The sequence below is a fragment of the Lagenorhynchus albirostris genome, chromosome 15 (assembly GCF_949774975.1).
Source record: "Lagenorhynchus albirostris chromosome 15, mLagAlb1.1, whole genome shotgun sequence".
NCBI lineage: Eukaryota > Metazoa > Chordata > Mammalia > Artiodactyla > Delphinidae > Lagenorhynchus > Lagenorhynchus albirostris.
The window spans coordinates 26,385,742-26,402,254 of record NC_083109.1 but is presented as its reverse complement, the minus strand read 5'-3'; positions in this window follow the sequence as shown (position 1 = coordinate 26,402,254).

Below are 16,513 nucleotides of genomic sequence, written 5' to 3'. Positions count from 1 at the left end.
GGGGCAACTTGCTAGAAATGCAGGCTCCTAGGCCCCACCCCAGACCTGCTGAATCAGAATCTCTGCGGATGCAGCCCAGGAATCTTTTAACAAGCTCTCCAGCAGCTAAAGTTTGAGCATCACGGATAACAAGATTGTGGGGATGGCGCACTGTGGTCAGCCAGCAAGCGCTTATGGAGGGCGTTCACTGAGGTGCCTCTCTGGCACTCCTCGAAGTTTCCACCAAGCGTGGTCAGCGGCGTGGCTGTGCAAGGTGCCCAGTAGTGCTCAGTTTGTGTTGTAACATTGACTTTTTTCTCTTTTTTGTGCACTGGGGGAAATATACAGCTAGATAGTCAAGCCCTTCAGTTAATGGATCTCATTGTTTTACGATGGGGCCAAACTTACATAAGCAAAATGATGGGAATTACATTTTTTAAAAATTAAGTAACTACCAGTAGAGGTGGGTTGTGGATGAGGCAGAAATGGAGAAACTGGTGTTCAAAGGAACCAAAGCTGGGAAAATGCTGTCCTTATAGATCCTCCAAAAGTATGGAAGGGAGTGGACAGGAAGGGGGCAAGGAAGCTGAGACGGGATAGGGGACGGAAGAAAGCTGAGCTCTCATGTCCACATTCCGTTCACTTCAAGGAAGCTTAATGGTAATAATAGCAATAATAATAATCTTTCCCTGGCCTGAAAATAAAGATCCCTTGCTTCAATTTTCTCTTTATCCTTAGTGAGGTTGACAGAAAAAACCCATAGCCTGAAGGCAAATCCTGCTCTCTGGATTATGTTGTCAGGAGTAATTCAGATTCTTACTTGAAACCTGGTTTATTTCAGGATTGGGAACTTTCCCTTGAAATGACATCTTTTTTTTTTTTTTTTTTTTTTTTTTGCGGTACGTGGGCCTCTCACTGTTGTGGCCTCTCCCACTGTGGAGCACAGGCTCGGGACACGCAGGCTCAGCGGCCATGGCTCACGGGCCCAGCCGCTCCGCGGCATGTGGGATCCTCCCAGACCGGGGCATGAACCCGTGTCCCCTGCATCGGCAGGTGGACTCTCAACCACTGCGCCACCAGGGAAGCCCCTGAAATAACATCTTTAAGGACGAGAAGGTTTGGTTTGTTTTTACAGCTAATCCTTTATGGATCATCAGCCCAGAATGCCAAGCCCAATCAGGTAAAGAGCGGGAAGGGAAGGAACAAAAGGCATTTCCCAGAAACTACCTCCTTCCCCACAAGCAGTGACTCAGCAGAAGTGGGGACTGATGCCCACCCAAGGGGCAGAAGGAAGCCTGGGAGGACACCCCATCCCTCTTTGAAGATCCACGTCTAAAAAAAACTGGTTGGGACTTCCCTGGTGGTGCAGTGGTTAAGAATCCGCCTGCCAATGCAGGGAACGTGGGTTCGAGCCCTGGTCCGGGAAGATCCCACATGCCGCAGAGCAACTAAGCCCGTGCCCCACAACTACTGAGCCTGTGCTCTAGAGCCCGTGAGCCACAACTACTGAGCCCACGTGCCACAACTACTGAAGCCAGCGCGCCTAGAACCTGTGCTGCTCAACAAGAGAAGCCACCGCAATAAGCCCACGCACCGCAACAAAGAGTAGCCCCCGCTCGCCGCAGCTAGAGAAAGCCTGCGCACACGAAGACCCAACGCAGCCAAAAATAAATAAATTTGTTAAAACAAAACAAAACTGGTGACGCATCCATTCTCTGCAGCGTGGGGGCTATTTCCCCTCTTAACAGTGTACAAGATGGTTTAGGAGGCCCAGGGCACTAGCAGAAGAAGAGAGAATTGTCTTTTCAGCGTTTTCTCAGTCCTGCTGGCAATGCCGAAGAGAAAGTCTCAGTTTGGTGCCAGCAGGTCATTAAGTCCTCTGCCACCTGCCAATCCATCCTGGTAAGAGAGAGAGCAGACCTGGAGTCAGAGTTAGCTATCTAGAATTTAGTAACACTTTTGCTTTCACTATATTTTTTGGATATTTTGTATGTTTTCAATTACAGACGTGATTTAAAGTTTCCTTTTAAGTAATTTATTTAGGTTACAAAAAGTGATTTGATTTAGAGAAAATATTAAGTAAATGATATGGTGTGAATGATGAAGATGAAGTTTAGGAGACCCTCACTCAGCCTTATCTTTATGCCAGGCCCCGCAGACCCTCAGAATAAGACCCATGGGGCTGTCGGGGGAGGGGTATTTAACCTTTGTGAGACATTTAAGTTTGATGTTTTCGGCCATCAGGAACAAAGCCACAATGAAAAACATGGAACAGGTGCCATTTCCCATATGTGCAAATACATCAGTAGGATAGGTTTCTGACAGTGGCATTGGTGAGTCAAAAGGGTGTGTACATTTGTCGCTTTGATTGGCATGGCCACACTGCCGTCCAAAGAGCTTGTGCCAATTCACCCTCCCTGGCATAATGCCTGTTCCCTACACTGTCTGGTTTCACTGGTTTTTCATGTGGCTTAGGGAGAAGCCACTTATCTTGGGTCTAGACACTTTGATTTCTGTCCTGGTGCTGCATTGTGCTGGCTCTACACAGTCGAGGAGATTTGGGTTTGAATCCCAACTCAGCCACTAACTGATGTGTGACTCAATCAGGTTATTAGCCTATCTGAGCCTCAGTTTTTGCATCTGTCAAATGGAAATAATGTCTTCAGTTGAGTCTATCTTACTTTAAAGTCAGGTCCTAAAGTATAAAGACAAAATTTACTCTCTTTGTGCCCTAATTTGTTAAACCCGTATGTGGTATAACTTCATCCTACTTTGTAGGGTCATTGTGAGAATTTAAGGAACGACTATTGCCATAGTACCTGGCACATCATAGATGCTTGATGATAACAGTGTTGTTATTTCATGAAATTGCAAAAGCATCTTTCTGAGGCTCAGTTTCTTCACCCAGGAACAGCTGGCATGGGGCTGCCAGAGAGATTCCAAAGTGCATGAAAATGTTTTGCAACTATTACGAGGGCCCCAGATACAGGGGTTAAGCTTTACTGGGGCTACAGGAGCCCTGCCAGGCGCCACCTGCTGTAAACTTCCTTTACGTGTCTCCTTGGCATTTCAGTGCTGTGTTAGCTCACAGTGAGACCATCTTTTCCCAGCCATTGCCAGTAAGCGAACAGGAGCTGAGCACTCAGCCCACTTGGGAGATGGGCTGGCGGGAAAGAACCGCTCCTGCCTCTGGGGGATTAAGCTTCTGAGGAGTAGGCCAGTTGTATACAAGGGGAGGGTACAGAGAACTGTTTCTTTGTGGCAGGAAAGTCCCCAGCCCTCTCTGAACTCTTGTTTCCACTTCAACTAGAAAATGAGGACTTTGGATTGGGTAATTCTATAGAAAAGGCACTAGGTTTGGTGTCCCAAGACTTGGGTGCACAGCCTACCCTAACATTAATCTAGTGTGTAATCACTGGGACTCAGTGTCTTCATCTGTAAAATGGGAATACAAGTTAAACCATTGAACCATTATGAATTGAGTCCCTCCTGTCATGGAGCTTGCTTTCTAGTGGGGAGAAACAGCTAAGGAAAAAATACATAAAGTGTGAGGAGGTGATGAAGACCATGAAGGAGAATGAAATAGGATAAAGGGAAGGAGAGTGGCTGAGGTGGTCAGAGAAGGCCTCTGTGTCCAGGTGGCATTTGAGCGGAAACCCTCAGGAGGTGAGTGAGTGTGTGGATACTTGGGAAGAGCATTCCAGGCAGAAGGAACAGCAAATGCAGAAGGCCTGGAGTGGGGGTAAGCCTGGCATGTTTGAGGGACAGGGAGGAGGGGAAGAGGGTGAGGTATGAGGGGGGCACGGGCCAGATCAGAGTGGACCTCACTTCTGGTTTTTATGTGAGTGAGGTGAGAAGCCACTGGGAGATCTTGAGCAGGGGAGCGACATGATCTGAACTATATCTCGGGATTGTGGTTACCTGTTGCTATATAACAAGTAATCCAAAACGTAGTCTCTCTTTTTTTTAAATAAATTTATTTACTTATTAATTTATTTAATTTTTGGCTGCATTGGGTCTTCACTGCTGCACGCAGGTTTTCTCTAGTTGCTGAGAGTGGGGGCTACTCTTTGTTGCGGTACACTGGCTTCTCATTGTGGTGGCTTCTCTTGTTGCGGAGCATGGGCTCTAGGTGGACGGGCTTCAGTAGTTGTGACACACGGGCTTCAGTAGTTGTGGCTCGCGGGCTCTACAGTGCAGGCTCAGTAGTTGTGGCGCACGGGCTTAGTTGCTCTGCGACATGTGGGATCTTTTGGGACCAGGGTTCGAACCCATGTCCCGTGCATTGGCAGGCGGATTCTTAACCACTGCGCCACCAGGGAAGCCCCCAAAATGTAGTCTCTTAAAGCAACAATAATCAATAATCATATATTCTCTCTCACAGCTTCTGTGTGGGTCAGCAATTTGGGAGCAACTTGGCTGAGCCGTTCTGGTCTCTCATGAGGTTGTAGTGAGTATTGGCCAGGGCTGCACTCACCTGAAGGCTTGACTGTGGCTGGAGGCTCCATCTCCAAGGTGACCCACTTGTGTGGCTGGCGAGTTGGGGTTGGCTGTTGATGGGACGCCTCAGCTCCTTTCCACAGGCTTGTTTGGGTGTCCTCACAGCATTGTTGCTGCCTTCCCTCAGAGTGAGTGACTCAAGAGACCAAGACAGAAGCTGCAGTGTCTTTTATGACCCAGCTTCAGAAGTCATACACTGTCACTTCTGCCATTTTTATTTGTCCCACCCGCCAGCCCTATTCAATGTGAGAGGGGACTACACAAGGGCATAAATACAAGGCAGTGAGGATCTCTGTGAGCCAGCTTGAGACTGACTACCACAAGTTTTATTTTGTTTTATTTTAATTAGCATACGGTAAAATGTACTTCTTTTTGGTGTATAGTTCTACGAATTTTAACACGTGTAGATTTGCGTAACCACCACCACAAACAGGATGCAGAACAGTTCCATCACCTTTCAAAAAACCCTCCTGTTTCCCTTTGTAGTGACACGCTCTTCCCACCCTTAACCTGTGGTAACCACTGATGTATCACTGTAGTTTTGTCTTTGAGAATGTCATAAAAGGAACCGTACAGTAGTACATCAACCTCTGAAACTGGCTTCTTTCACTCAGAATAATGCCGCTGAGACTCATCTAGGTTGCTGCAAGTATTAATAGCTCATTTCTTTGTATTGCTGAGCTGCATTGCTCTGTATGGCTATACCACAGTTTGTTTATTGATTTATCCATTGAAGAGGTTATTTCCAATTGGGAAGTGTGGATTATGAATAGAGCTGCTATAAACACTCATGCACTGTACTCTTTCTCCCATCCTTCTGCTACTCTGATGACCTTTTGATATTGTACCACAGGTCTCATGGACCCTGTTTATTTTTTTTCTGTTGTTCAGATTGGGTAATTTCAATTGCTCTGCCTTCAAGTCCACAGATTTTTTTTTTTCCTGTGCCATCTCCATTCTGCTGTTTAGCCCATCCATTGAGTCTTTAATTTCAGTTTTTGTACGTTTCAGTTCTAAAATATCCATTGGAGATTGTCTATTATGAAAAAGCTAGAGAAAGCCCAGAATCTTCATCCTTACTACATGGAGTATTTTTTTTAAGATTGTGGTAAAGCATACATAAGATTTACCACTTTAACCACGTTTAAGTATAGTTCAGGGGCGTTAAGTATACTCACATTGTTGTGCAACCATCACCCCTTACCCGTCTCCAGAACTTTTTCTTCCTTCCAAACTAAAACCATCCCCATTAAATACTCCCCATTCTCTCCTTGGAGTATTTTTGTAACAGCTGCTTTAAGGTCTTTTTCAGATCATTCCAACATCTTGGTGTTGGCATCTTTTCATTGACTTTTCCCATGTGAGTTGAGACTTTCCTGCTTTTTTGTATTGCAGGTAAATTGTCCTGGACATTTTGAATAGGATGTTACGAGCAATGGGCCTCACTTAGATCCCATGGAGATATCGATATGTTTGTCTTAGAAGGCAATTGGCACAGTGGGTTCGGCTCCACCTGCCTTCTGTGGGTTTAGTTCCAGTGTCAATCCTGTTTTCAAACCCTCAGCGGTGCTATGTGTATGTGCTCTGTTTGCGTGCCGCTCATGGGCCAGTCTGGAGCTCAGGAAGCGGCCTCTCATGATTCAGTTCTCAAAGTCTGTGGTACGCTGTTTAGTTTAGATCCACTGATATGCAGCTAGCAGGTGAGCCCAGAAGCCCATTGATAACGTTACAGGGCCACTTTCCCAAACTCCTCCCTCAGTGCTGTCTCCCTGGGACTCTCTGGCTCCCTGGGGCTTTATTTACGTGGCCCTGATGTGCATTTCCAACAACTGAAAATCAGTAGGGGTTCATCCCAACATCTCAGGACACAGCTCTTCCAGTTAGAGAGGAAGTTTCGCTTTCCTCATAGTTTCAGGCTCCTGGAGGCACCTGCCACCATCTCCACCGCCATGGATGGCCTGGGGACTAGGACACAAGAAAACGGAGAAAAGAAAGGAAATAGGAATTCCCCCCCACCCCCCCGCCAGTCTTTCTGAGTGTTAGGAGACCTCTTTCCTGTTTCTGGAGCTAGAACTAAAGGGTTTCTCCTGACACTCTCTCTGTCATGCTGATGTCCACTTCTAGGTTTGGAACTGCATTGAGAGAGCCCAAGGAATACAGAGGGGAAACAAAAGTGTAAACTCACTGCCAGTTTGGTGGTACTTTGATTGCTGGTCTTCCCCAATCTGCCTGCTACTGCTGACTTTTCTGAGCCCTCAAGAGCTGCTCAGTATCTTCTGTCCAGGGTTTGGAGCTGCATTCAGCAGCAGAGGCAGGGTGGAGACTGTTTCTCCAACTCACTGGAAGTAAGCACTACCTCAGGTTTTGCACCCATCCTCCTGGCTGTCAAGTGGACCATGGACTGACGGGGGTGGGGGTGGGGGCCAGGTTGGAAGCAAGGAGGCGTGTGAGGATGTTTGGGGAAGCTTCACAGAGATGGCCCCTGGGTTGAGTCTCAAAGATACGAGGCTGTTTTCAGAAGGGTGGGTTGGGGGCAGAGCATTCAGGGCAGAGGGATGAGCATGGGCGATATCTTGGGAGCAGACTGGGCTGTCTGGGGTGAGGATGCCAGGCTGGGGCAAGATGAAGGGTGGGTCCCCTCAGCAAGAAGGCCAGGGACTAGGCTAAGACTACATGTTGGGAAGTGAGTGGTTGATTTCTGATTTCTATGGGTTGAAGAACAAGGCCAGGTAATGTTTTCCACTGGTGTGCAAGGAGGGGAATCCCCCACCCCCAGACCTGAGATAGGATGTGGGGACGCTCGTGGGAGACTGAGGCCTTGGCAGGGAAAGGTGGCATCAAGGCTGAAAAGGCCCAGTTCCTGTGGAGAAAGAAGGGCATGATTTTACAGCTGCTGAAAGGGAATGCCATATTGCTGCAGCCTTTCTTGGGTCAAATGATCTATAAGAGGAGCCAGGAAGATATCTGCTTCTGTATCCCAGATAATAAATCTAATGCTTCCCAAGGGCTTTCTATAAGCTAGCTGGGGGATTTGGGAGAGGATAGGGGACCAGGTGTTTAGAGGTAGGAGTGACAAAGAGCTTTTGCTATATTCTCTTTCTTATTTTTAAAAATTTCAAGCCTCTTGTACTAGTTATCTGTTGGTGTGAAAAAATGACCCTAAAACTCAGCAGCTGAAAAACAACAAACATTTATTACTTCACCCAGTTTCTGAGCGTCAGGAATCTGGAATCAGCTTAGCTGAGTGGTTCTGGCTCAGGGTCTCTCATGAAGTTATAGTCAAGATGTCAACCTGGGCTGTAGTCAGCTGAAGTCTCGACTAGGGCTGAAGGGTCTCCTTCCAAGATGGTGCACTCACATGGCTATTGGCAGGAGGCCTCAGTTCCCCGGTGACTATTGGCAGGAAGTCTCAATTATTCCCCACGTAGGCATTTCCATAGGGCTGCTCCTGATGTGACAGCTGTTTTCCCCAGATCCAAGAGATCAAGACGGAAGCTTCAGTGCCTTTTAAAAACTAACCTCAGGGCTTCCCTGGTGGCGCAGTGGTTGAGAGTCCACCTGCCGATGCAGGGGACGCGGGTTCGTGCCCCAGTCCGGGAAGATCCCACATGCCGCGGAGCGGCTGGGCCCGTGAGCCATGGCCGCTGGGCCTGCGCGTCCGGAGCCTGTGCTCCGCGACGGGAGAGGCCACAGCAGTGAGAGGCCCGCGTACCGCCAAAAAAAAAAAACAAACAAACAAACAAAAAAACTAACCTCAGAAGTGGCACACCAACATTTCTGCCATATCCTATTCTAACCCTATTCTAACCATACAAGCCATTGTTGGTTCAGGGCGGGAAGGGACTACACGAGGATTTGAATACAGTGGGTGTCATTGAGAGCCATCTTACATGCTGCCTACCACAGTATGTGAATAGATCACCAATTCAAATTCTTTTGTAAATTTAAAGAGATCACTGAGATATATTATTAATAGAAAAAAAGCAAGTTGCCTTTTCATATAATTGCACTTAATAAAGAAACAAAATGTACATATTCGTATCTCATATATATATATGTAAATGTATAGAAAAAGGTCTGGAAGGATACATTTGACGCTGTTAAAAGTGTTATCTCTGGGAAGGGAGATGGAATGAAATGTTGTGAAAGGGAACTTACCATTTTTACACTATAGTTTACTTTATAGTTTGAATCATTTGTTGGGTTTGCTGTTCCAATTTTCTGTTGCTATGTAGCAAAGCACCCCAAATTTAGTGTTGTAAAATAATAATCCTTTTATTTTGCTCACAGATTCTATGGGTTGGGAATGTGGACAGGGCATAGCAGAATTGGTTTGTCTCTGCTCCAAGGAGTCTAAGGGCTTAAGCTGGGGGACGAAAACAGCTGGGAGTGACTACATTTGTGGTGCCTGGGCTTGGATGGCTGGGATGTTGGCTTCAGGTAGGGCCACTGACTCGAACACCTACAAATGGGCCCTTGCTGTGGCTTGGTCTTTCTCATAGCATGGAAGCTGTGTCCCAGGAGGAATATCTCTTGGAGAGGGGATATTCCAAGAGAACCAGGCAAAGCTGCATGTCTTTTTATGACCCAGTCTCAGAAGTCACTGAGCATCACTTTGCCACACTGTGTTGTTTAAATCATCCACAAGCCTACTCAGATTCAAGGAAAGAGGACATAGTTTCTCCCTCTTGATGGGAGGAACGTTAAGGAAACTGAAGTAATTTTTTTAAACTGCCACAATTAGTTATATGATTTTAAAATCTGTTTTAGAGCTTCCCTGGTGGTGCAGTGGTTAAGAATCTGCCTGCCAGTGCAGGGGACACGGGTTCGAGCCCTGGTCCGGAAAGGTCCCACATGCTGCGGAGCAACTAAGCCCGTGCGCCACAACTACTGATCCTGCGCTCTAGAGCTCACGAGCCACAACTACTGAGCCCAAGTGCCACAGCTACTGAAGCCTGTGTGTCTAGAGCGCATGCTTCACAACAAGAGAAGCCACCTCAGTGAGAAGCCCGCGTGCCGCAGCAAAGAGTAGCCCGCGCTCGCCACAACTAGAGAAAGCCCACACACAGCAACGAAGATCCAATGCAGCCAAAAATAAAATAAATAAATAAATAGATTTTAAATCTATTTTAAATAGAGAATGGAGAATAAAACATTGAGGATGCCTTTCCTGAGATAGTGGGTTGGGACCTCCTAGGCACATGCTCACAGCTGCTGCATCCCAGACTCCTAGGTCCTTATCTCCTTGAGCCCAAACATCTCAGTGAAACTGAGATAACTTGCTGTTACAACTTTTAATCCTTTCTTTTTCCTTTTTTTTCTTTTCAGTATCTGGAACCAAGCCCTTTATGTAAATATTTATGTCTGGATTTGTTTGTTCCCCATGCCTTGTTCCAAAAAGGATTTGAGGAAGCTTACTAGAATTGATATAGCGTAATCATATGATTAAAATATATAAATAGATCAAGAAACCAAGGTGAAGGGAAGGAAAGTTTGAAACAGTAAGTTGAGACCAAGGTGGAAGTTAGTTCTTAACAATATATGCTGCAAAGTCTTAAGTAAATATTTGGCATTGCAGGGCTGGAGGAGATTATATACATTATCTGATCTAGTTCTCCAACTACCTCTTGAAATCCCTTTCCAACACCCATACCGAACAGCCAGCTGGCCTCAGTTTGCACATCTCCAGTGATGGGAAGCTCATTACATTGCAAGGAAATTACAGCTATCAGAGAGTGTGGACCCAGGAGTATAAACTCACATGCTTCCAAGGGCCAGGCAGGCAATGAAAATAAATGAGGTAGGTCTGCAGGTGACTGGCGAGTATATGGCAAAGTGGAATGCACACATCCTGATTAAGGGGGACAGTTGCTACTCCTCCCAGCCAATTATTGCCATGTGGGAACCCAGGCCAAGTGTGGCCAAGTCTTTGTTTATTTCTTTTTTTTTTTTTTCCAGTACGCGGGCCGCTCACTGTTGTGGCCTCTCCCATTGCAGAGCACAGGCAGGCTCCGGACGCGCAGGCTCAGTGGCCATGGCTCACGGGCCCAGCCGCTCAGCGGCATGTGGGATCTTCCCGGACCGGGGCACGAACCCGTGTCCCCTGCATCGGCAGGTGGACTCTCAACCACTGCGCCACCAGGGGAGCCCAGTCTTTGTATATTTCTTTCTTCTTATTTTTTTTTTTTTTGCCGCCCTGCATGTCTTGTGGGATCTTAGTTCCCCGACCGGGGATTGAACCTGAGCCATGGCAGTGAGAACGTGGAGTGCTAACCACTGGACCGCCAGGGAATTCCCTGGATATTTCAAGAGAAGCTGAAGATCCCAACTGATATGAGAAATCTCCTAGTCTTTAAATGTCGGCAGTTAATTCTCTATTTTTTAAAACATGGAGCAGGCCAGATAAAATGCAACTACAGGCAGATGCTCCCACAGTTCACCAGTTTGTGGGCCCAGAGACACCAAAGTCATGGGCTTTGAAACTGGATTACAACAGACTGACTCTGGCTCTGCCGCTTACTGGGTAATGGTTTGAAGCCTCAGTTCTCACCTGTAAAATGGAGATAATAATAGTTCCCACCTCTTAAAGACATAGATGTGTGAAGAGAAAGATAAACTGTAAAGTATTTACCACAGTGCCTGGCATAAGGAAACACCCAATAAATGCAGAGCTATAAATAAATAAAGAATTTATAAATAATAAATAATAAATATTTATAAATAAATATGCAGTGCTAAATAAATGCAATAAATAACTAAACTATTATGAGGGCCTCTCTCAGGCTTCCATGCACTGTTCGCAGCTCTGCCTATGAAGGTAATTTTTTGTTTGTTTGTTTTATAAATTTATTTATTTATTTTATTTATTTGGCTGCATTAGGTCTTCGTTGCTGCACGCAGGCTTTCTCTGGTTGCGGCGAGCAGGGGCTACTCTTTGTTGCAGTGCATGGGCTTCTCACTGCTGTGGCTTCTCTTGTTGCAGAGCACAGGCTCTAGGCTCACGGACTTCAGTAGTTATAGCATGCAGGCTCAGTAGTTGTGGCTCGCAGGCTCGAGAGCGCAGGCTCAGTAGCTGTGGCGCACAGGCTTAGTTGCTCCGCAGCATGTGGGAACTTCCCGGACCAGGGCTCGAACCCGTGTCCCTTGCATTGGCAGGTGGATTCTTAACCACTGCACCACCAGGGAAGTCCCTATGAAGGTAATTTTTGATAAGGGTGGTTGAGGTAACTTCCAAGGTTTTCAAGGGGGACTTTGGTTTTAATTGTTAGATGCGCAGTTCACATTTTCCTCTTAGGTGCCAGCACATACAGCATTTTCCTTCGTGCAAGGTTGAGACAAAACCCAGCTGAAAGAGGAAGTTTGCAGGATCCTATTTTGGGGCGGGGGCGGGGATGATGAACAGATATGAAGAGAGATCTGTCATGTGAGCATGGGAAGAGGGATCCAGGGGAGAGGGCATTACAGGGGAGAAGGACCTCTGGAAGAAAGGTACAGAGAGGCCAGTGGGTTTATGCAACCTAGCCAGAGAAACATGGGAAATACGGCCAACAATGAGGTTGTCCGTGTTGGTGGGAGGAGCCTCGGAGCTATGTGCCTGGGGGAAGGGGAGCCATTGGAGAGTTACAGGCAGGGCCGATCTGCAGATGTAGGAACAGGGATAACCGAAAATCATCACTGTTTGCTAGTCAGTGATGTGCTGAATGTGCTTTCCCAGGCCTCATCTCAAATCAGCATGAGCTTGTGTCTTCTCTCCACAAATCTGGGAGTTGCGGGGGAGGAGGAAAATAGGCTATTTTTCAGTCTTGCTGCCGTAGAGACATCCCCAATATTTGCAGAGAACTTGAGAGAAGTGCAGGGATGAGCTGGGGCCACCTGCCTGTAGGCAGAGGAAAGAGTGTGGGCTCTGCGTTCATGGGACAAAAATGTAACCTTGGCCAGTTTTCCTACCTGTAAGGTGGGGATGATAATAGTACCTTCATAATAGGGGACTGTAAGGATTGATGTACCTGACTCAATGCTCCATAAATGTCCTTTCAGCTCTCCCGTGCCCTTCCCCTTGGTCTCCTTACCTTAGGCCACCACCTTGTACCTGTGGATTATCTGTCTCCCTCCTTAACCTATGTGCTCCCTCTCTTTTCATCCCCTGATCCCACTTTCCTTACCGGTCAAGAATGTGCCTTTGAATTTTTTTACTTCTGATTCTCCTCGGGAAAAGCCAGAAGATCACATGTAGCTGACAAATGGCAGAGTTGGGTCTTGCATTCAGGTCTGACTGACTCTCAGGTTCCTGAACTTTGATATCACACCATGCTCCTTGGGCTCGATACTCACTGGCTGTGAGCAATCAAGTGTCTTGTTCAAGGCCTCATGACCATCAGTGGCAGAGCTGAGATCCAAACCCAGATCTGCCTGGCTCCAAACCTGGTGATTCCCCCTTACCCCCACTCCGCAATCCTCATATGGAGTCTTCAGTTGCCCTTTAGAATAATCACCCTGCTTCTCCCATAGCGCCATTAAGTAATGAAGCATTTCACTACAGCACTTCATTATCAACTCTCCCACAGGAAGTCTATAAGGTCATACAGCAGGAGTCACACCCAGTTTGTAGATGAAGAAACTGAGGCTCAGAGAGGGAAAGCAAGTTATCCAAGGTCACACAGAATTGGTATAGCCAAGATTCCCCCTGCTTCCAGAATCCTAGCTCAGTGCAGATGCTACATCTTAGCCATTCTCAGGTGTCTTGTTGCTCCTAAAGTGATGCCCTGCCCGCAGTCATTTCAGTAAATGATTTTCTAATGGGTTGCCCACCCCTGTGTCGGATGCTATCTTTGTGCAGAGCCTGAATCTGGTTGTTTCCAGGGCACCAGAGATAGCCTTGCTGCTCAGGGGAGGGAAAGGGAAGTGATAGACCTTCACGACCATACTAGTGGTGGCCACCCGAGGCACTGTAATCACCAGGGCCAGGATGGTGGGTTTCCAATGATATCCTTTAAGACCACAACAGCTACTTAGTTTGTTTATTTTTTAAGACTTTTTTTTTTAGAGCAGGCTTTTAGGTTCACAGCAAAGTTGTCTCCTGTCCCCATCAACATCCCTCACCAGAGTGGTACATTTGTTACAACTGATGAACTACATGGACACATCATTATTGCCCAAAGCCCATAGTTTACAGTAGGGTTCTCTCTTGTACATTCTATGGTTTTGGACAATGTATAATGACATATATCTGCCATTATAGTGTCATAATAGAGTACGTTCACTTCTTTAAAAATACTCTGTGCTCTACGTATTCATCCCTCCCCACTAACCTCTGGCAGCCACTGATCTTTTTACTGTCTCCATACTTTTGCCTTTTCCAGAATGTCACATAGTTAGAATCGTACATTATATAGCCTTTTCAGATTGGCTTCTTTCACCTAGTAATACACATTTAAGTTTCCTCCATGTCTTTTCATGGCTTGATAGCGCACTTCTTTTTCTTTTTTAAAAAAATATTTATTTAGGGACTTCCCTGGTGGTGCAGTGGTTAAGAATCTGCCTGCCAATGCAGGGGACATGAGTTTGAGCCCTGGTCCGGGACGATCTCACATGCCGCGGAGCAACTAAGCCCGTGCACCACAACTACTGAGCCTGCGCTCTAGAGCCCATGAGCCACAACTACTGAGCCCGTGCAACACAACTACTGAAACCCACGCACCTAGAGCCCATGCTCCGCAACAAGAGAAGCCACCGCAATGAGAAGCCCGCGCATTGCAACAAAGAGTAGCCCCTGCTCGCCACAACTAGAGAAAGCCCGCGCACAGAAACGAAGACCCAATGCAGCCAAAAATAAATTTATTTATTAAAAAAAATATATATATTTACTTATTTGGCTGCATGGGGTCTTAGTTGAAGCAGGCAGGATCGTTTGTTGCAGTGCACAGGCTTAGTAGCTGCGGCGTGCGGGCTCTCTAGTTGTGGCATGCAGGCTCCAGAGTGCACGGGCTTAGTTGCTCCATGGCATGTGGGATCTTAGTTCTCTGACCAGGGATTGAACTTGCATCCCCTGCATTGGTAGGCGGATTCTTAACCATTGGACCACCAGGGAAGTCCCGAGCATTTCTTTTTAGCACTGAATAGTATTCCATTGTCTGGATATTCCACAGTTTATTTATTCATTCACCTACTGAAGGACATTTTGGTGGCTTCCAAGTTTGGGCAATTATTAATAAAGCTGCTTTAAACATCCGTGTGCAGGTTTTTGTGTGGACATAATTTTTCGGCTCCTTTGGATAAATACCAAGGAGCATGATTGCTGGATCATATGGTAAGAGTATATTTAGTTTTGTAAAAAATTGCCAAACTGTCTTCCAAAGTGGCTGCACCATTCATTTTGCATTCCCACCAGCAATGAATGAGAGCTCCCACTGCTTCCTGTCTTCACCAGCACTTGGTGTTATCAGTGTTCTGGATTTTGGCCATTCTAATAAGTGTGTAATGGCAGCTACTTAGTTTTCACAATAAATATAATTCCTGCTTACTACATAAAATTTAGAAAATATGAAAAGGTGTTAAAAAGAAAATAAGAATCAACTATAATGCCAATACCCAAAGGGAATGACCATTGTAAATATTTGATGGGTATCCCTCCAGCTTTTTCTATGCCTACACACACACACACACACACACACACACACACACACACACACACACACACACATACACGTATTTCTAAACCAAATGTGTGATCAGACAGAGTAGCATACCTGTAGCAGATACTGTTGGTCTTCTACTCAATACACACACCCTTCTCCCTTGTTCACAGAACTTCAGTTTTGTTTTATTTTTTTTAAAGGCTCTGGGTTTTTTTTTTTTTAATTTATTTTTGGCTGCACTGGGTCTCTGCTGCTGCACCCAGGCTTTCTCTAGTTGAGGCGAGCAGGGGCCACTCCCTGCTGCAGTGCACTGGCCTCTCATTGCGGTGGCCTCCCCTGTTGCGGAGTGCTGGCTCCAGAGCACAGGCTCAGCAGCTGTGGCGCAGCGACTCAACTGTTCCGCGGCATGTGGGATCTTCCCGGACCAGGGCTCAAACCCACGTCCCCTGCATTGGCATGCAGACTCCCAACCACTGCGCCACCAGGGAAGCCCCAGTTTTGTTTTTAGGTAGTGATGGAGTTGCCTTAATCTCAGAGAAGGTTCAGCCTGTCCAGGGAGAGGAATCATGACTGCTCTGGGCCACTCATGCTCATCTTATCCCCCTTCTAGCTTGTATTGCTGCACTGTCTAATTTGGTTACTATTGCCCACATGTGGCTTTTAAAATTCAAATTAATTTATTTAATTTTTAAAATAAAATCTAACATGTAGTTCCTCAGCTGCACTAGCCACGTTTCAAGTCCTCAAAAGCCACACGTGACTGTGGCTACAGTATTGGACAGCACAGACATAGAACATTTCCATCACTGCAGAAAGTTTTATTGGACACAGCTGGAAGTGTGTGCTTGGCCCACTCCTGGCCAGGAAACATGGGTGGTGAGTTTGCTGCCTCACCCCGCCTGGATGGAAAGACAGAGTCTCACTGGGGTGAAGCCTCTGCCCCTGCTTCTTCTCACGCAAGATGCTGGCGTAAGCATGTGATGCCTGGAGCAACCATCTTGCAACAAGGTGACAAGTGCAAGGACAAGAAAACAACTTGCGTGGAAGGGTGGAGTAGGATGAAAAGAGCCAAAGGCCACTATTTTTTTCTTTTTTAAAAAAATTGTGGTTAAAATATACATAACATAAAATTTACCATCTTAACCCTTTTAAATATACAGTTCAGTAGTGTTAAGTACATTCATGTTATCATGCAGCCAGTCTCCAGAACTCTTCATCTTGCGAAACTGAAACTCTGTGCCCATTAAACAACTCCCCATTCTCCCCTCTCACCAGCCCCTGACAACCACCGTTCTATGATTTTTGACTACGTTGTGTAAGTGGAATCAAACAGTACTTATCTTTTTGCACTGGCTTACTTCACTTAGCATAATGTTCTCAAGGTTCATCCGTGTTGTAGC